Here is a 15,045-nt window from a genome sequence, read left to right on the forward strand (position 1 = left end):
TGTACACGACCTGATATAGCTCTTGCTGTGAGTGTCACAAGCAGATATCAGTCGAATCCAGGTGAAGAACACTGGACAGCTGTGAAGAATATTCTTAAGTACTTGAGAAGAACTAAAGATTTATTCTTGGTTTTTGGAGGATCATCGAGTTAAAGGTAGAAGGGTACACAGATTCAGACTTCATGACTGATGTCGATGACAGGAAGTCAACATCTGGATATGTGTTCTTGTGCAATGGTGGTACGGTAAATTGGAAGAGTTCTAAACAACCGATCATTGCTGATTCTACTATGGAAGCTGAATACATCGCCGCCTCTGAAGCTGCTAAGGAAGGCTTCTGGTTCAAGAAATTCATTGCAGAGTTGGACGTGATGACATCAGATGCCATAACACTCTACTGCGATAATAATGACGCCATAGTCCTTGCTAAGGAGCCAAGGTCTCATCAAAAGTCTAAGCATATAGAGCGGCGCTTCCATCTCATACGCGACTATGTTGAGAAGAAATATGTAAAGGTGCAGAGAGTAGACTCCGCGGATAACGTGGCGGACCCGTTCACTAAGCAGCTGAGTCAGCAAAAGACTGAAGCCCACCTTGAGAAGATGGGCCTAAGATATATGACCAATTGGCTTTAGTGCAAGTGGGAGATTGTTAGATGTATGCCCTAGAAGCCAATTTGGCTGACACATTGTTGATTCTAGGGACATAATTTTGTACTTGACTGTTTATTATTGAATAAATAAAAGGCATCTTTTCATTCATATTATTTATGTGTCTATGAATCGTCCAAGGAATTAATAAGATGATGATACATATTCTCAAGAGTTGAAAATTTGAGCCATGTATCATTGGTGATTAATTTCTAAATGCTCCTGATCAATGGATCATCACGAGGACGGTGATCGATCCGATCAGTGCACAGATCACTTTCCTTCTGGATGGACGAGACTTGAGTCCACAGTGTAGGAACACTGAAGTGATAGTGCAGGTGCTTGTTAGAGAACAAGGGTACTGAGCGTGACCAAGACAAGAAGTCACTTGGATGTCTATCCACTCGTCAGTGACTTGCTTGATGTTGCAGTAGTGTGACTGGTCCTTTGACCTGCGGTGCTTCGGCTACTCACAGTGAGGTTATTGTAGTTTGACTGCACACATACATGGTCTCTAGCCATATGGGTCCATGCAGTGTAGATTGGCTGCAGTAAGTTCACTGTAGGAGTAGGGTATGCACCTATAAGGAATCAATCAACCTTGATAGAAGAGGAGTGATCCTATGTGATTTGTTAGACTGAGTTCTAAGACCTTGGCCAGGGCAGTAATATAAAGTGGAAAAAGAGTTTTCCACTATCGAACTCAAGTCGAATAAATCTTGACATATGACAGACGATGGGGTTTGACGAGTTGTCCATGACCTCCGTCCTGTAGGGATCCACGATAGTAGGACTGTATCACATGTTAATTGCACCTAGAGGTTCATCTTTCTATTCTACTGGGTAGCCACTACATGCTGCTAGGTGTCACTGGTGGATGGTGGGACTCATAGGGATTATCTTGATGATCGATAAACCCTAATGAGTTGAGTTGGAATCGTTCCAACCCATTGAAAGGAGTTTTCAATGATAAAGTGATAGAGATCACAATATATCTCACTACCAGTCAGAATAGAACCTATGGGGTCACACACACTAGAAGTATTGACCGATCCGATGGTTGAATAGTGATTATGAATCACGAGTAATCAATTCGATTGATATTTGGTTGAAGAAGGAACAAAGGGAATTAATTAATTAGACTTAAACACAAATACTACTTCAGGTAGGATTCCTAGAGTCCTAATTGGATTAGGACTAGAAATCCTAGTTGGAGTAGGACTGGAATTCCTACTTGGAATAGGATTCCTACAACCCTAATGAGATTAGGAATTTTGAATTAAAATTGGATTCCTACTTGGAGTAGGATTCCTAGAAATCCTAATTGGATTAGGACTTCGGATTCAAATAGAGTCCTAATTGGATTAGGACTAAAATTAAATACATCCTAATTGGATTAGGATTCCTTAAGTCTAAATTAATTATTAATCTAATGAATCAACATGACTCCTAATTGGATTCGGATTGAAGAGTTCAATTGAGTCATGGTTCATTCAAGTTCTAATAGGATTAGGACTAGCATGGATTGAACCCAATTGATTCATGATTTGGTTAAAGCCTAATAGGATTAGGACTTAGCCATAAGAGGGACACCTAATCCTCCTTAGAGGAGGATTAGGGCATCACAAGAAGGAGGGATCACGCCCCTCCTCCTCTCCTTGTGTGCGGCATGAAGAGAGGGGCCGGCGCCCCCTTCTTATGGAATTAACTCTAGGGCTCCTAGATTGTAGGAGCCCTAGATGGCTATATAAGAGGAGGCAAGGGGCCGGCGCCCTAATGCACTTGAAGCCCTCCTCTTGCTGCCGCCACCCTCCCCTCTCCTCCCTTGGTTCAACCGCAAGCAAGGTGCAAGGGAAAGAAGACCTTGGCGACATCCCTTCTTCCTCCTCTTGGCTTCAACGCATGAGAAAAGAAGAAGGCTGCGAAGGGCTTTGATCTTCTTCCTCTTCTTCATCCTTCTTCTTCCTCCTCTCAAGTGCAATCAAGAGTTGATTGAAAGAGAGGAGATCAGCCATCAAAAGAAGTCTTTGCAAGGGAGCTAGCACCCCGAGAAGACAAGAAAGATTTGATCGGTCCTCTACTTCGTGTGGATACCCGTAGAGGCCGGACGTTTGAACGGCTTCAAGCGAACCCTCTTCCAAAAACCACGAATTCAGATTTGCGGTGATCATCTACCCGCGCAAGGTGAAGATCTGATCTTCCTAATGGTTTTAAAAGTTTTAATTCTTACCTAATTACGAAAGGTCTCGAAACAACGTTCATGCGATGAACGTTGATCCCGCACATGCCCCCTTTCCGCTGCCATCTGATTTTTATTTTGAAATATCAGCGGCATGGGCGGGTTCCCAACAAAAGTCAAATTGGAAACATTTGGATGAAATAGGGGGAGACTTCACTCTCAAATTTGAAAAGTTGAAATTCAGCAACTTGAGCCCCTTTAAAACTAATTTTAAGATAAGTATCAATAGGCTCATACTCTATATTTTGTAATCATCAAAAAGGGAGAGATTGAGGATGATAGTGGTATTTTGATGATTAATACAATAATCAAGAGTATGTTACAAGTTAATTCAATACTTCATTTATAAGTCTGTTACTCTCAGTATATTCGTATAATAAGATAAAGATGCATTTCATTGTTTATATGGATGAATCTAACCTTGAGTTGCAGCAAAGTGTGGATTGAGTCGACCCCAAGGTTGCTTGGGTCGACCCCGGCACATCAAGAAAGCATCTGACATACTTCTGCAAAAATGGCACGGATGAACAGTAGTTGGGTCGACCCAAGAAAAGCATGAGTCGACCCAAACCTCAAGCCTCTCAAGCCTCAAGAAAGCAGTTCTCTGGAAACACTGAGAGGGTCGACCCAAGAGGAAGTTGAGTCGACCCAAACTTGAGTCGACCCAAACACTGAGAGGGTCGACCCAAAGGCAATGACATTCAAAATAGATTCTCTGGAAACCCTGAGAGGGTCGACCCAAGTGGAAGTTGAGTCGACCCAACTGAACCTTGAGTCGACCCAAAAAGATGTTGAGTCGACCCAAGTGAAGGAAGGCTGAATTGCAAGGTTCTGTGGTTCTGAGAGGGTCGACCCAAGAAAAGGTTGAGTCGACCCAAGTGAAAGTTGGGTCGACCCCAGTAAAAGTTGAGTCGACCCAAGCACGGGCAGAAGCATAACGGCTAGTTCTGCAGAAGTACTTTTTGTCCTTCCAACAGTGAGTAAGGACTAGTTTTTGAATTCTAACCATTGGGGCTTGTCCAATGGATGAAGGAAACTATTTAAAGTGGCACTATTCATCAGAGAAAATATCCTTTTGCAAAATATCAAAGAGTACACAAGAAAGACAAGTGCCCTAATCTTCTTCATCCAAGTGCTTCATTCAAGAGTAAAAAGAAAGTGGTTGAGCAGATTCCAAGAGTCATTAAGAGCTCCATCCACCCTTGAAGAGTGAAGCATCCTTGATAAAGAAGAAAGAAGTCTCATCAAGTGATAACTATTCTCTAAACTCTTCTTTGTAGATTATATTGTTATATTTGCTCATCTAGGAGCTTAAATCTTCTTACTTCTTTTATTAATCACCTTGTAAAGGTTTATTGGTAAGCCCACAAAACCAACGGTGTAGGTTGATTAGTGAACCCGTAAAACCAATTGTAAAGGTTCGTTGGTGAGCCCGGAAAACCAACATAGGTTCGTTGGTGAGCCCGTAAAACCAACATAGGTTTTTGGTGAACCCGGAAAACCAAAGTGTAAAGGTTTTTGGATTGTGAGCCAGGAAAACAATCCAACTGTAATCCGCGGGATTATAGTGAATTCCCAAGGGGTCGCTTGGGGAGTGGACGTAGGTGCTTAGGAGAGCACCGAACCACTATACTTCTTGTGTGTTTGTATTGTGCTTTGTTAAATTCCACTAACTCATCAATTGACATAAGTAATATAGTAAAAATTAAGAGAAATCAATTCACCCCCCCCCCCTCCTTGGCTTGTCACCTTGGGCAACATATGAGGACGGAGTTCTCCGCCTAACGCGGAGAACTCTTCAAGAAATCGGAGGAGTTCTGCGATATGTTGGAGGAGGAGACCGTAGACAGATTCCTCCGGGGCTTCAAGAACTTCCGAAGGCAGAAGCAGCGGTTCTGCCCCCAGCTCGACCTCACTGGCATTTGGCCAAGGATGGGGGGTGGTGCGGAGAGCGAGCTCGACGTTCCCGTGATCCTCGAGGACGAGCAGGAGGTCGTCGAGGCCAAAGCTGGCGCGGCCGAGCAAGCAGCTTAAGAGACTCCCCCTGAAGAAGTTGCCGGGGGCGTTTTCGAGGCTACTAGCGAAGTCCCATCCGAGACCGTCGCGGAAGGTCCCGAGCCAACTCCTGCTGAGGACCCTCAAGTGATCGTCGTGGACGACTTCGAGGTCGGCGCCGGTGAAGCCGCAGCCTCTTAGGACTTAGCCTCTTCTTTTTGTTTTCCCTTTTTGTAAGTGAGTTTGGCCTTTGAATACGGCCGAACCTCAATTTTGTACTCGGCCTTTAGGCCTTTATCAATGAAGAACTTTCTTTTTCTAAATTTGTGCTTGTTTCTTTTTTGCATAGTAGGTAAACTTTTACCTTGGCTGCTTAAATTGAATTCCCCTCCCACGAATTTCTCCAAGTCTTCAAGCTCGGCTAAATCCATAGACTTAGATTCCGGTAGCATTCGCTAAGTTGTCAGGCTTAGCTCTGATAGAGATCGCGTTAAGGCTCCAGGTTTAGACTTTAGAAAAACTCACTAAGTCTTTGAGCTCGGGCTTCGAAGAAGTCCCGCTAAGCCTTTAGGTTTAGTCTCTAGAAAATTTGGCCAAGTCCTTGGGCTCGACTTCCAGGATAAGCTTGCCAAAGCTTTAAGGTTGGACTCCAAAGAGATCGTAGACCGTGGATGATAGTGGTATTTTGATATTAATACAACCATTGAGGGAATATCTAATTAAATACTACAAGTTAACATGATACATTATTTCTGAGTTCGTCACTCTTGGTACAATAGAAGAATGAGATCAAGATGTATTTCAATGATTAATAATGAGATAAAATTTGCGATAGAAAAGGGATAGTGAATTCTAAATTCTAATTCGACAAAGTTTTAAGTGAAACGTACTCTTAAGGGGACAATAGTAATTATCATTGTTAAGAGTATGTAGCACTGCCATGGCATACATTCAAAATTGCTTGAAGTATATTTCATTGATTGTATGGATGAATCCTTAAGTTGCAGCAAAGTGTGGAATGAGTCGACCCCAAGATTGGTGGAGTCGACCCCGGCACATCATGGAACCATCAGGCACACTTCTGCAAAAATGGCACGGATGAACAGTAGTTGATTCGACTTCAAGCTTGCTTGAGTCGACCCCATCTTCAAGCCTCAAGAAAATAAGTATCTGTAATTTACTGAGAGGGCCGACCCCAACCTTCCTTGAGTCGACCCCAGATTGAGTCGACCCCAGAAATGCTTGAGTCGACCCCAATGGAGTCGACCCCAAGGCTGTGTCGTTCAATACTGTCTCTCTGAAATCCCTGAGAGGGTCAGCCCCAATGGAACTTGAGTCGACCCCACTGTACTTTGAGTCAACCCCAAAAAGTGTTGAGTCGACCCCAGTGAAAAACAGCTGAAATGTAAGGTTCTATATTTCCTGAGAGAGTCGACCCCAGTGAAGCAGGAGTCGACCCCAGTGAAAGTTGAGTAGACCCCAAGTCTGATGAACGGTGGTTTGAGTTGACCCCAGAAAAGTTTGGGTCGACCCCAGCACGGGCAGAAGCATAACGGCTAGTTTTGCAGAAGTACTTTTTGTCCTTCCAATAGTAAGTAACGGCTAGTTTTTGAAATCTAACCAATGGGGGGTGTCCAATGGATGAGGAAAACTATTTAAAATGACACTATTCATCAGAGAAAACATCCTTTTGGCAAAATATCAAAGCTCACACAAGAAAGACAAGAGCCCTAATTTTCTTCATCCAAGTGCTTCACTCAAAGAGTCAAAAGGAAGTGGTAGAGCAGATTCTAAGGAACATTAAGAGCTCCATCAATCCTTGAAGAGTGAAGCAATCTTGACAAAGAAGAGAGAAGTCTCATCAAGCGATAACCATATTCTAAACTCTTCTTTGTAGCTTATAATTGTTATATTTGCTCGTCTAGAAGTTTCAACTTTCTTCTTCTTTTTAATCACCTTGTAAAGGTTTGTTGGTGAGCCCGTAAAACCAACGATGTAGGTTTGTTGGTGAACCCGTAAAACCAATTATGAAGGTTCGTTGGTGAGTCCGTAAAACCAACATAGGTTCTTGGTAATCCCGAAAAACCAACGTGTAAAGGTTTTTGGATTGTGAGCCCGAAAAATAATCCAACTGTAATCCACGGAATTATAGTGAATTCCCAAGGGGTCGTCTGGAGAGTGGACGTAGGTGCTTAGGAGAGCACCAAACCATTATACTTCTTGTGTGCCTGCATTGTGTATTGTTTTAACTTCACTCACTCATCAATTGACTCAATTAAGATAGTAAAAAATTTAGAGAAACCAATTCACCCCTCCCTCTTGGCTTGTTACCTTGGGCAACAAGTGGTATCAGAGCAAGGTGCTCACATAGTATTTGTTGATCTCACAATCAAGAGACAAAGATCATGACAACCCAAGTAGGATGTTCTATGAGCGAGGAGCAATCCACAAATAGACCTCCTCTGTTTAATGGCACTAATTACACATACTGAAAAGCTAGGATGAGGATATTTATTCAAGCTCTAGATTATGAATTGTGGAATATCATAACTAGAGGACCACACATACCCACAATTAGTATAAAGGGCACAATCATTCCCAAACCAGAAATGGACTGGAATGAGAGTGATAGAAGACTAGCACAACTAAATGCTAAAGCAATTAATGTACTTTACTGTTCACTAGATGTAAGTGAATTCAATAGAATTTCTATATGCATCTCTGCGAAAGAAATTTGGGATAAACTGGAGGTCACACATGAAGGAACTAATCAAGTCAAGAAGTCAAAAATAAATATATTAGTACATAAGTATGAGTTGTTTAAAATGGAATCCACTGAGTCCATAACTGAAATGTTTACTCGATTCACGAAAATCATAAATGGGCTAAAGAGCTTAGGAAAGTCTTATACTAACTCTGAACTAGTGCGAAAAATTCTCAAGTCTCTACCAAGAGTTTGGGAGGCCAAGGTAACAGCAATTCAAGAAGCAAAGGACCTCAATACACTGCAATTGGAAGAACTTTTAGGATCACTCATGACCCATGAGTTGACCATGAGGCAAAATTCAGAAGATGAGGTCAAGAAAAGAAAGACCATTGCCTTAAAGTCTACCACTCCAAAATAGGAAAACTGAATCAGAGAATCTGATGATGAGGAGGAATATGATGAAGAAGGAATGGCTATGCTTGCAAGAAAATTCAGAAAGTTCATGAGAGGAAAGAAGAAATTTCATAAAAGGAAGCCCTTCCTCAAAGGTAGCTCAAGCAAGGAAAAGGGTAAGGACAAAGAAAAGAAAAAGAAAACACCAATTTGCTATGAGTGTAACAAGCCCGGACATTTCAAGATAGATTGTTCGAAATTGAAATGGATGGCAAGAAAACTTAAGAAGAGGGACTTCATGGCTGAATGGAGTGAAAGTGAAGAATCAAGTTCGGAAGAGAAAGATCAACAAGAGATGGCCCAAATCTGCTACATGACCAATGACGATGAGGTAGATTCTGAACTTGAATGTGATTTTACAGTAGAAGAGTTACATGATGCATTTTTAGAACTCATGGAAGAACATAAGAAATTAATCAACAAAAATAAAGTTCTAAAAGATGAAAATCAATCTCTTATCAAAGAAAAGCTAAAACTATCTAATGACTATGAAATATTAAGTAGGAGATTCACCTATGAAACCAAAAATCAAATTGCTGAAAATGTCAAGTTAAAAGAAGATGCTGAAAAATACAAATCCTTAATGGACAAGTTTACACTTAGCTTAACTAAATTAAATATGATTCTCGATAGTCAAAAAGCTGTATATGATAAAGCTGGTTTAGGATATAAAATAAATAGAAAACAAAAATACTTAAAGAACATATTTGTGAAAGCCAAAAATGAAAATATAACTTGTCATTGCTGCAATAAATTAGGACATAAAGTATATGAATGTAATTATAGAAAGTCTAGCTACAACAAATTGAGTAATAATTATAAGCTAAAATCCAAAAAAATTTGGGTTCCAAAAGGAACATCAAGTACTAACCCTAAAGGACCCAACATAGTTTGGGTACCTAAAGCATATTCTTGATCTTGATTGCTGGGGTGTCTTGCAGCTAATAAGGTGGATAAACGATGGTATCTAGATAGCGGCTGTTCAAGACACATGACAGGTGACGTAGAATAATTTGTCACCTTGGAATCTAAGAAGGGTGGAGTGGTAACCTGTGGAGACAATGGAAAAGGATTTATCATTGAAAAGGATAAAATTTACATTACTCCATCCACCTTTATAGAAAATGTTTTATTAGTTAATGGTCTGAAACATAACCTACTTAGCATAAGTCAATTTTGTGATAAAGGTCTTAAAGTCACATTTGAAGCTTCAGTATGCATAATCACAAATTCTAAAGATAATAGCATTGTACTACTTATAGGACAAAAGCTGAGAAATATTTACATGGTAGATCTTCATGAGTTAGGCAAGAAAAATGGATTATGTTTAATTACTAATGAAGAAAGAAAAAATGAAACAAGTTGGCTTTGGCATCGTAGACTAGGACATGCTAGTATGGACTTAATATCAAAACTAGTCAAGAAGAATTTGATAAAGGATGTGCCAAAATTGGTCTTTGAAAAGGACAAAATCTGTGGACCATGCTCATTAGGAAAACAAACAAAATCATCTTTCAAATCAAAGAATATAGTAAACCACTAGGCCTTTTGAACTCATACACATGGATCTATTTGGACCCACTAGAATCGCGAGTCTAGGAGGAAAGAAGTATGGACTAGTTATACATGGGTTTCATTTCTTGCACATAAGAATGAAGCATTTTCAGCATTCTTGAAATATTATAAAAATATCATAACTAAAAAGCAATTCGAAGTGATCATGGAACTGAATTTGAAAATCAACACTTTGAAGAATTTTGTAATGAAAATGGTATCTCACATCAATTTTCAGCACCTAGAACGCCTCAACAAAATAGGGTTGTTGAAAGAAAAAATAGGACCTTGGCAGAAATGGCACGCACAATGTTGTGCGAGTCAAATCTTCCAAAGTACTTTTGGGCTGAAGCTATAAGTACTGCTTGCCATATTCTAAATCGGGTTTTAATACGACCTATAACCAAGAAAACTCCTTATAAACTTTAGAAGAATAAGAAACTAACTGCTAAATATCTTAGAGTATTTGGATGTAGATGTTTCATTTTAAACAATGGCAAGGAGGATCTAAGTAAATTTGATGCCAAGTCAGATGAAGGTATCTTCTTAGGATACTCTACATCTAGCAGGGTATACAGAGTATTCAGCAAAAGATCTTTTGTAGTTGAAGAGTCAATTAATATCATTTTTGATGGGTCTGATAGTGAGTTTCCTAGGAGAGAAAATACTCTTGATGATGATGCAGGAATTATTGACTTTGAAAAATTGAATCTTGATGACGTGCCAAATCAAGAAAAGAAAAATGATCGCGTGCCACCACAATCTCAAGACTTGCCAAAGGAATGGAGGTATGCACATGGACACCCTAAAGACTTAATCATTGGTGATCCATCTCAAGGGGTAAGAACTCGATCCTCTCTTAGAAATTTAAATGACTATCTTGCTTTTATTTCATTATGAGAGCACAAAAGTGCGATCTACACATCACTCAAATTAGTATTATTGCTAACAAATGATGATAGAAGTGCTGTATTAATATTATATTTTTGTGGGGTGCAGGTGATCGTAAATTAAAGTTAAAATACGCATTGGGTCCAAAAAGATGCATCACCATATGTGACCAGCCAACCGTATGGGTCAACCCCAGTTGCATACTAGAAGGAGGTTAAGTTCAGCCTTTCAGGTTCACTGCAGCCAATTCAAAGCAGCCTATGCACCCGTTTGTGATTCTCCCACTTCATCCCATGCGTCCGCCCGTCTCACGCATCTCCTAGCTTCTCCCAGCGTCCGGGTGCAGCCCATCATCCTGCGTTCGTGCAACCCCCCAGATCTCAGCTTCCGCATCCAAGCTTCCGAGTCCACGTGTTCAGCCGAGTTCCCAGCATCCCGTATCTCTGCATCTGTTTGCATCTGCGGCTTCCGTCTTCCTCGCAGTCCACGCGTCCCAGCTCCAACGATCAAGCTCCAGCCGTCCGCGAAGCACTCCTCCAAGTCCAGATCTCAAGCGTTGGATTCCCCAGCGATTTCAGCTCTCCCGTGATCCCAGCGTCCGCATCCCAGCTCCAATCCTCCTTCCGTTCGCGATCAGATCTCGTCCGTGTTCACAGCACATCCCGCAAGCCTCTTCTGCATCTCTCCCCAAGTGCCAGCAGTTCAGTCCTCCTGCGGTCCAGCCGTCCGTGCCGATTCACTCGCATCCCAGCTTTCTTCTGCACTTCATACCGGCCGTCCACTTCTTCCGCGTCCGCTCCGCATTCTCAGCTCTCCACGCGCGATCAGGGGAACCATCAAGGGGGATCTTTATGAAGGGAGTTCTCTCGGTTGGGGGGAGTTCATTCGAAAAACAGAGGAGAGCCTCAGCCCCATTCAAAAAGAAGAAGAAAAAAAAAAGAGAGGAAACAGGGCATGCCCTGTTTTCGAAAATAAAAAGAAAAAAAAAAAGAGAAGGAAGAGGAATAGGGGAGATTTCTTTTATGTTGATGGCCGGCTAATTTCTTAGGGAGGGAGATGGAGGAACCTTTGATCTATTGTTCTTTGAAGTAAACTCTAAACTTTTGCCTTGAATGAATTATATTTACTGATATGTTTTTGATCCATGCATAGTTATTTCGTAGATAGCTCTTTAATGGATTATGATTATTGATATATGGATTGCTTTAGTATTTGATTCATCGTAGACGTAGAAAGCACGACGAATGCTTAGAAATTGAGTTCATATGTTCATGAAACATATACCATGATTAGATCTATCCTACCATTCATTTTTAATCAAGAACCATAGAGTTTATTTCTTGAATGCAATATCATCAAGGGGGATTCCAGATCCCTACCATCTTTATTTCATTGAACTTTGTTTATTGCTATATTGTTCTCCGATTTTAATTTCTGAAAATCAAAACATCATCTTAATCCACAAATTTATTGAATTAATTAATCTAAAATTATATTAAATAATCTTATATATATTTCGTTTTCTGAGTATTCGACCTCGGACTCCCGAGATTTTACTACTTGTGCGATTCTCCTATACTTGGGAGATGCGTCAAGTTTTTGGCGCCGTTGCCGGGGAACGGCTGATTTATTAGTATAATTTTAGATTTAATTAGTACTTTAGTAGTTAGTCTTTTTTTTTCGAAAACAAAAAAAAATAATTCTTTACTGCTGTTTTTTTATTCCCTGCACAGTCTGCATCAAACTCTGATATCAAAGTAATTAACCGTCTGATTGAACTCAAATTTGGTCGTCAGGTGCAGGACCTGTGTTTCTTCCATTAGATTAATACGAAACCTTGCTGCTTTCTATTTTTAATTTTCTGCATTTAATTTTTTTAGAATCAAAATTTTATTGTTATTATATCTCATTAACCCTTGTTGCTAATTGAAAATTTAAGAAAAAAAATTTAAGAAAAGATCAAGGGTGATTATTTAAAAAAAAAAGAAAAAGAGGAAAAACCTAACATTTCAAATTTCAAACTTCAACTCATAAAATTTTAAAAAAAATAAATAATTTGCTTGATCACCTATTCAATGAAATTTAATGTCATGTCATAAAACATTAAAAAAAAATCTCTTGATTGTTGCATATAGTATAAGGCATCAGCATAAAATGTTCTAAGGGCTGAACCCATTTAAAAAGATAAGGTCGGAATTTCATCACTCGTCCTTAGCCCAAAAATCACCCCATTGCATAAATATCCTAAGCTTAACTAAAATCAACTAGACGTTGGCCCCTAAGGACATTCGAGCTCAATAGGACGAAGACCACCGAAAGTTGCACCAATTTCGCTCTGTGGCTTAGTTGATGTCTAGGCAAGCTTTGTCCCTATAAGGGAGACAGTTCATCTATTCGAGGCAAGTGGGTTTTAAGTGGGACCTTTGCGAACGCATCGTGACCCCTCCACTTACCTGGGAGCTTACCTGGTCAACTCGGTTCATTAGACCGGATTGGAGGCTTAGGTGCCCTCTTCAAACCAGTTAGGAGCTGTCTAGAAATTTAAGAAAAACATTAGAAATTGAGGTGTAATGTTTAGTTGCATGTTTGATTGTGAATAGATTTTTGTTTTAGGGTATCTTTAGTTGGTACTTATATTTATATTTATTTTTAAAAAATATAAAAAAAAATTTAATTAAATTTTGTATGCTAGGTTGGAATAGGGACGACACCGGTCGATTAAGTCGTACAACTTTAGATCATCCCTTAGGACACATCCTTGAAATTCCTTCGCAGTATCTCACACCTTGTGAGATGGCAAATTTTCCTGATGATGTAGGAAGTCACCATGGTGATGAAGGTAGACCCCCAGTTATGACACTTCGACAATACTTACATCCCACTAGGACTAGTCAACCTTCATGCATGATTATTCCTGAAAATGTAGGACACTTTGAAATCAAACCAAGGGTAATTCAATTGCTGCCAAAGTATCATGGAATGGAATCCGAGAACCCTTATCTTCACCTTAAGGATTTTGAGGAAATTAGCATCACATTTAGAGTGCCAAATGTATCGGAAGACGTCCTTAAATTGACCTTGTTTCCTTTTTTCTTAAAGGATAAAGCCAAAACATGGCTGAACTCCTTGAGACCTAGATCGTTAGGAACATGGCATGATATGCAAAGAGAATTCCTGAAAAAATTATTTCCCGCACAAAGGACTAACTTTTTGAAAAGGCATATTAGTAACTTCCAACAAAAAGACCATGAAACATTTTATGAATGCTGGGAGAGATTTAAAGATTTGCTTCTCTCTTGCCCTCATCACGGGTTTGAAACATGGAGAACCATTAGTTTCTTTTGCGAAGGGTTGTCTCCACAGTTAAAACAATTTATAAAGACTATGTGCAATGGTCTATTTCTGGAAAAGCAACCCGATGAGGCATGGAACTATTTAGACTCTCTCGCAGAGACTGCACAATTATGGGATACAGGGGATAGAGTGAATAAACCTTTACCTAAGCCTACTAGCGTTGGACAGGGGGGCCTTTACAACCTTAGTACTAAGGATGATATTTAGGCTAAAATGGCAGCCCTTACTAGGAAGGTAGAGGAAATTGAACTTAGAAGGATTGAACCCGTCAAGACCATAGAAAATAACAGCGAGTGTTGTAGGATTTGTGAGATGTCTGGCCATCTAACCACTGATTGCCCCACAATACCCGCATTCAAGGAAGTCTTGCACGATCAGGCCAATGTTATGAATACCTATCAAAAATCTTTCAATAATCCTTTTTCGGGTACTTACAACCCTGGATGGAAAAACCATCCAAATTTCAGGTGGAGGAATGACCAACCTCAACAAGTATATAACCCAACTCCTCCACCTCCGCAACCTCATTATGCGCACGCACCCCCTCAAAAACCCAGTCTCGAAGAAACTTTGCAATCTTTCATGCAAGGTCAAGCTAAAATCAATGATGAATTAAGAAATCAACTGACAACGCTGACCACTGCTTTAAGTGATCAAGAGAAAGGTAAGCTACCAGCTCAACCACAACCTAATCCTCAAGTCTATGGCGGTAGCAATGCATCATCTTCAACTTCGCATAAAGAACAAGCGAAGAGTATAATAACTTTGCGAAGTGAAAAAGTTATTGACCGACTAGTCCCAGAACAAACTCAAGTCATACCTGATTCTGACCCTCCCGAGACAAAAGAAAAGGATAACGAAGAAACTGAAGCACTAACATCTACTAAAAAAATTGAATGTCCTTTTCCTGCACCATTTTCACAAAGATTAAAGCCCTTGCAAAAGCTTGAACCAAACTCTGAAATTCTTGAGCTTTTTAAGCAAGTAAAAATCAATGTACCTCTTCTTGATGCAATCAAACAAGTGCCTTGCTATGCAAAATTTTTGAAAGATTTGTGCACTGTCAAGCGTCGATTAAATGTCAAGAAGAAGGCATTTTTGGCTGAAAATGTGAGTGCAATTTTACAGCATAACATTCTTCCTAAATATAAAGATCCAGGTTGCCCAACTATCTCGTGCATCATTGGCAATTTTAGGATTGA

General features: G+C 40.1%; 1 non-coding gene across 1 annotated transcript; it reads right to left on the reverse strand.

Annotated features, from left to right (window-relative positions):
- Window positions 1-13,693: 13,693 nt before the first annotated feature.
- LOC120108848 lies at window positions 13,694-13,803 on the reverse strand. Its single transcript, XR_005510015.1, has one exon. It is a non-coding gene; the product is annotated as a small nucleolar RNA R71 (small nucleolar RNA).
- Between the last annotated feature and the right edge of the window lie 1,242 nt (window positions 13,804-15,045).

This window comes from Phoenix dactylifera, unplaced genomic scaffold, assembly GCF_009389715.1.
Source record: "Phoenix dactylifera cultivar Barhee BC4 unplaced genomic scaffold, palm_55x_up_171113_PBpolish2nd_filt_p 001591F, whole genome shotgun sequence".
NCBI lineage: Eukaryota > Viridiplantae > Streptophyta > Magnoliopsida > Arecales > Arecaceae > Phoenix > Phoenix dactylifera.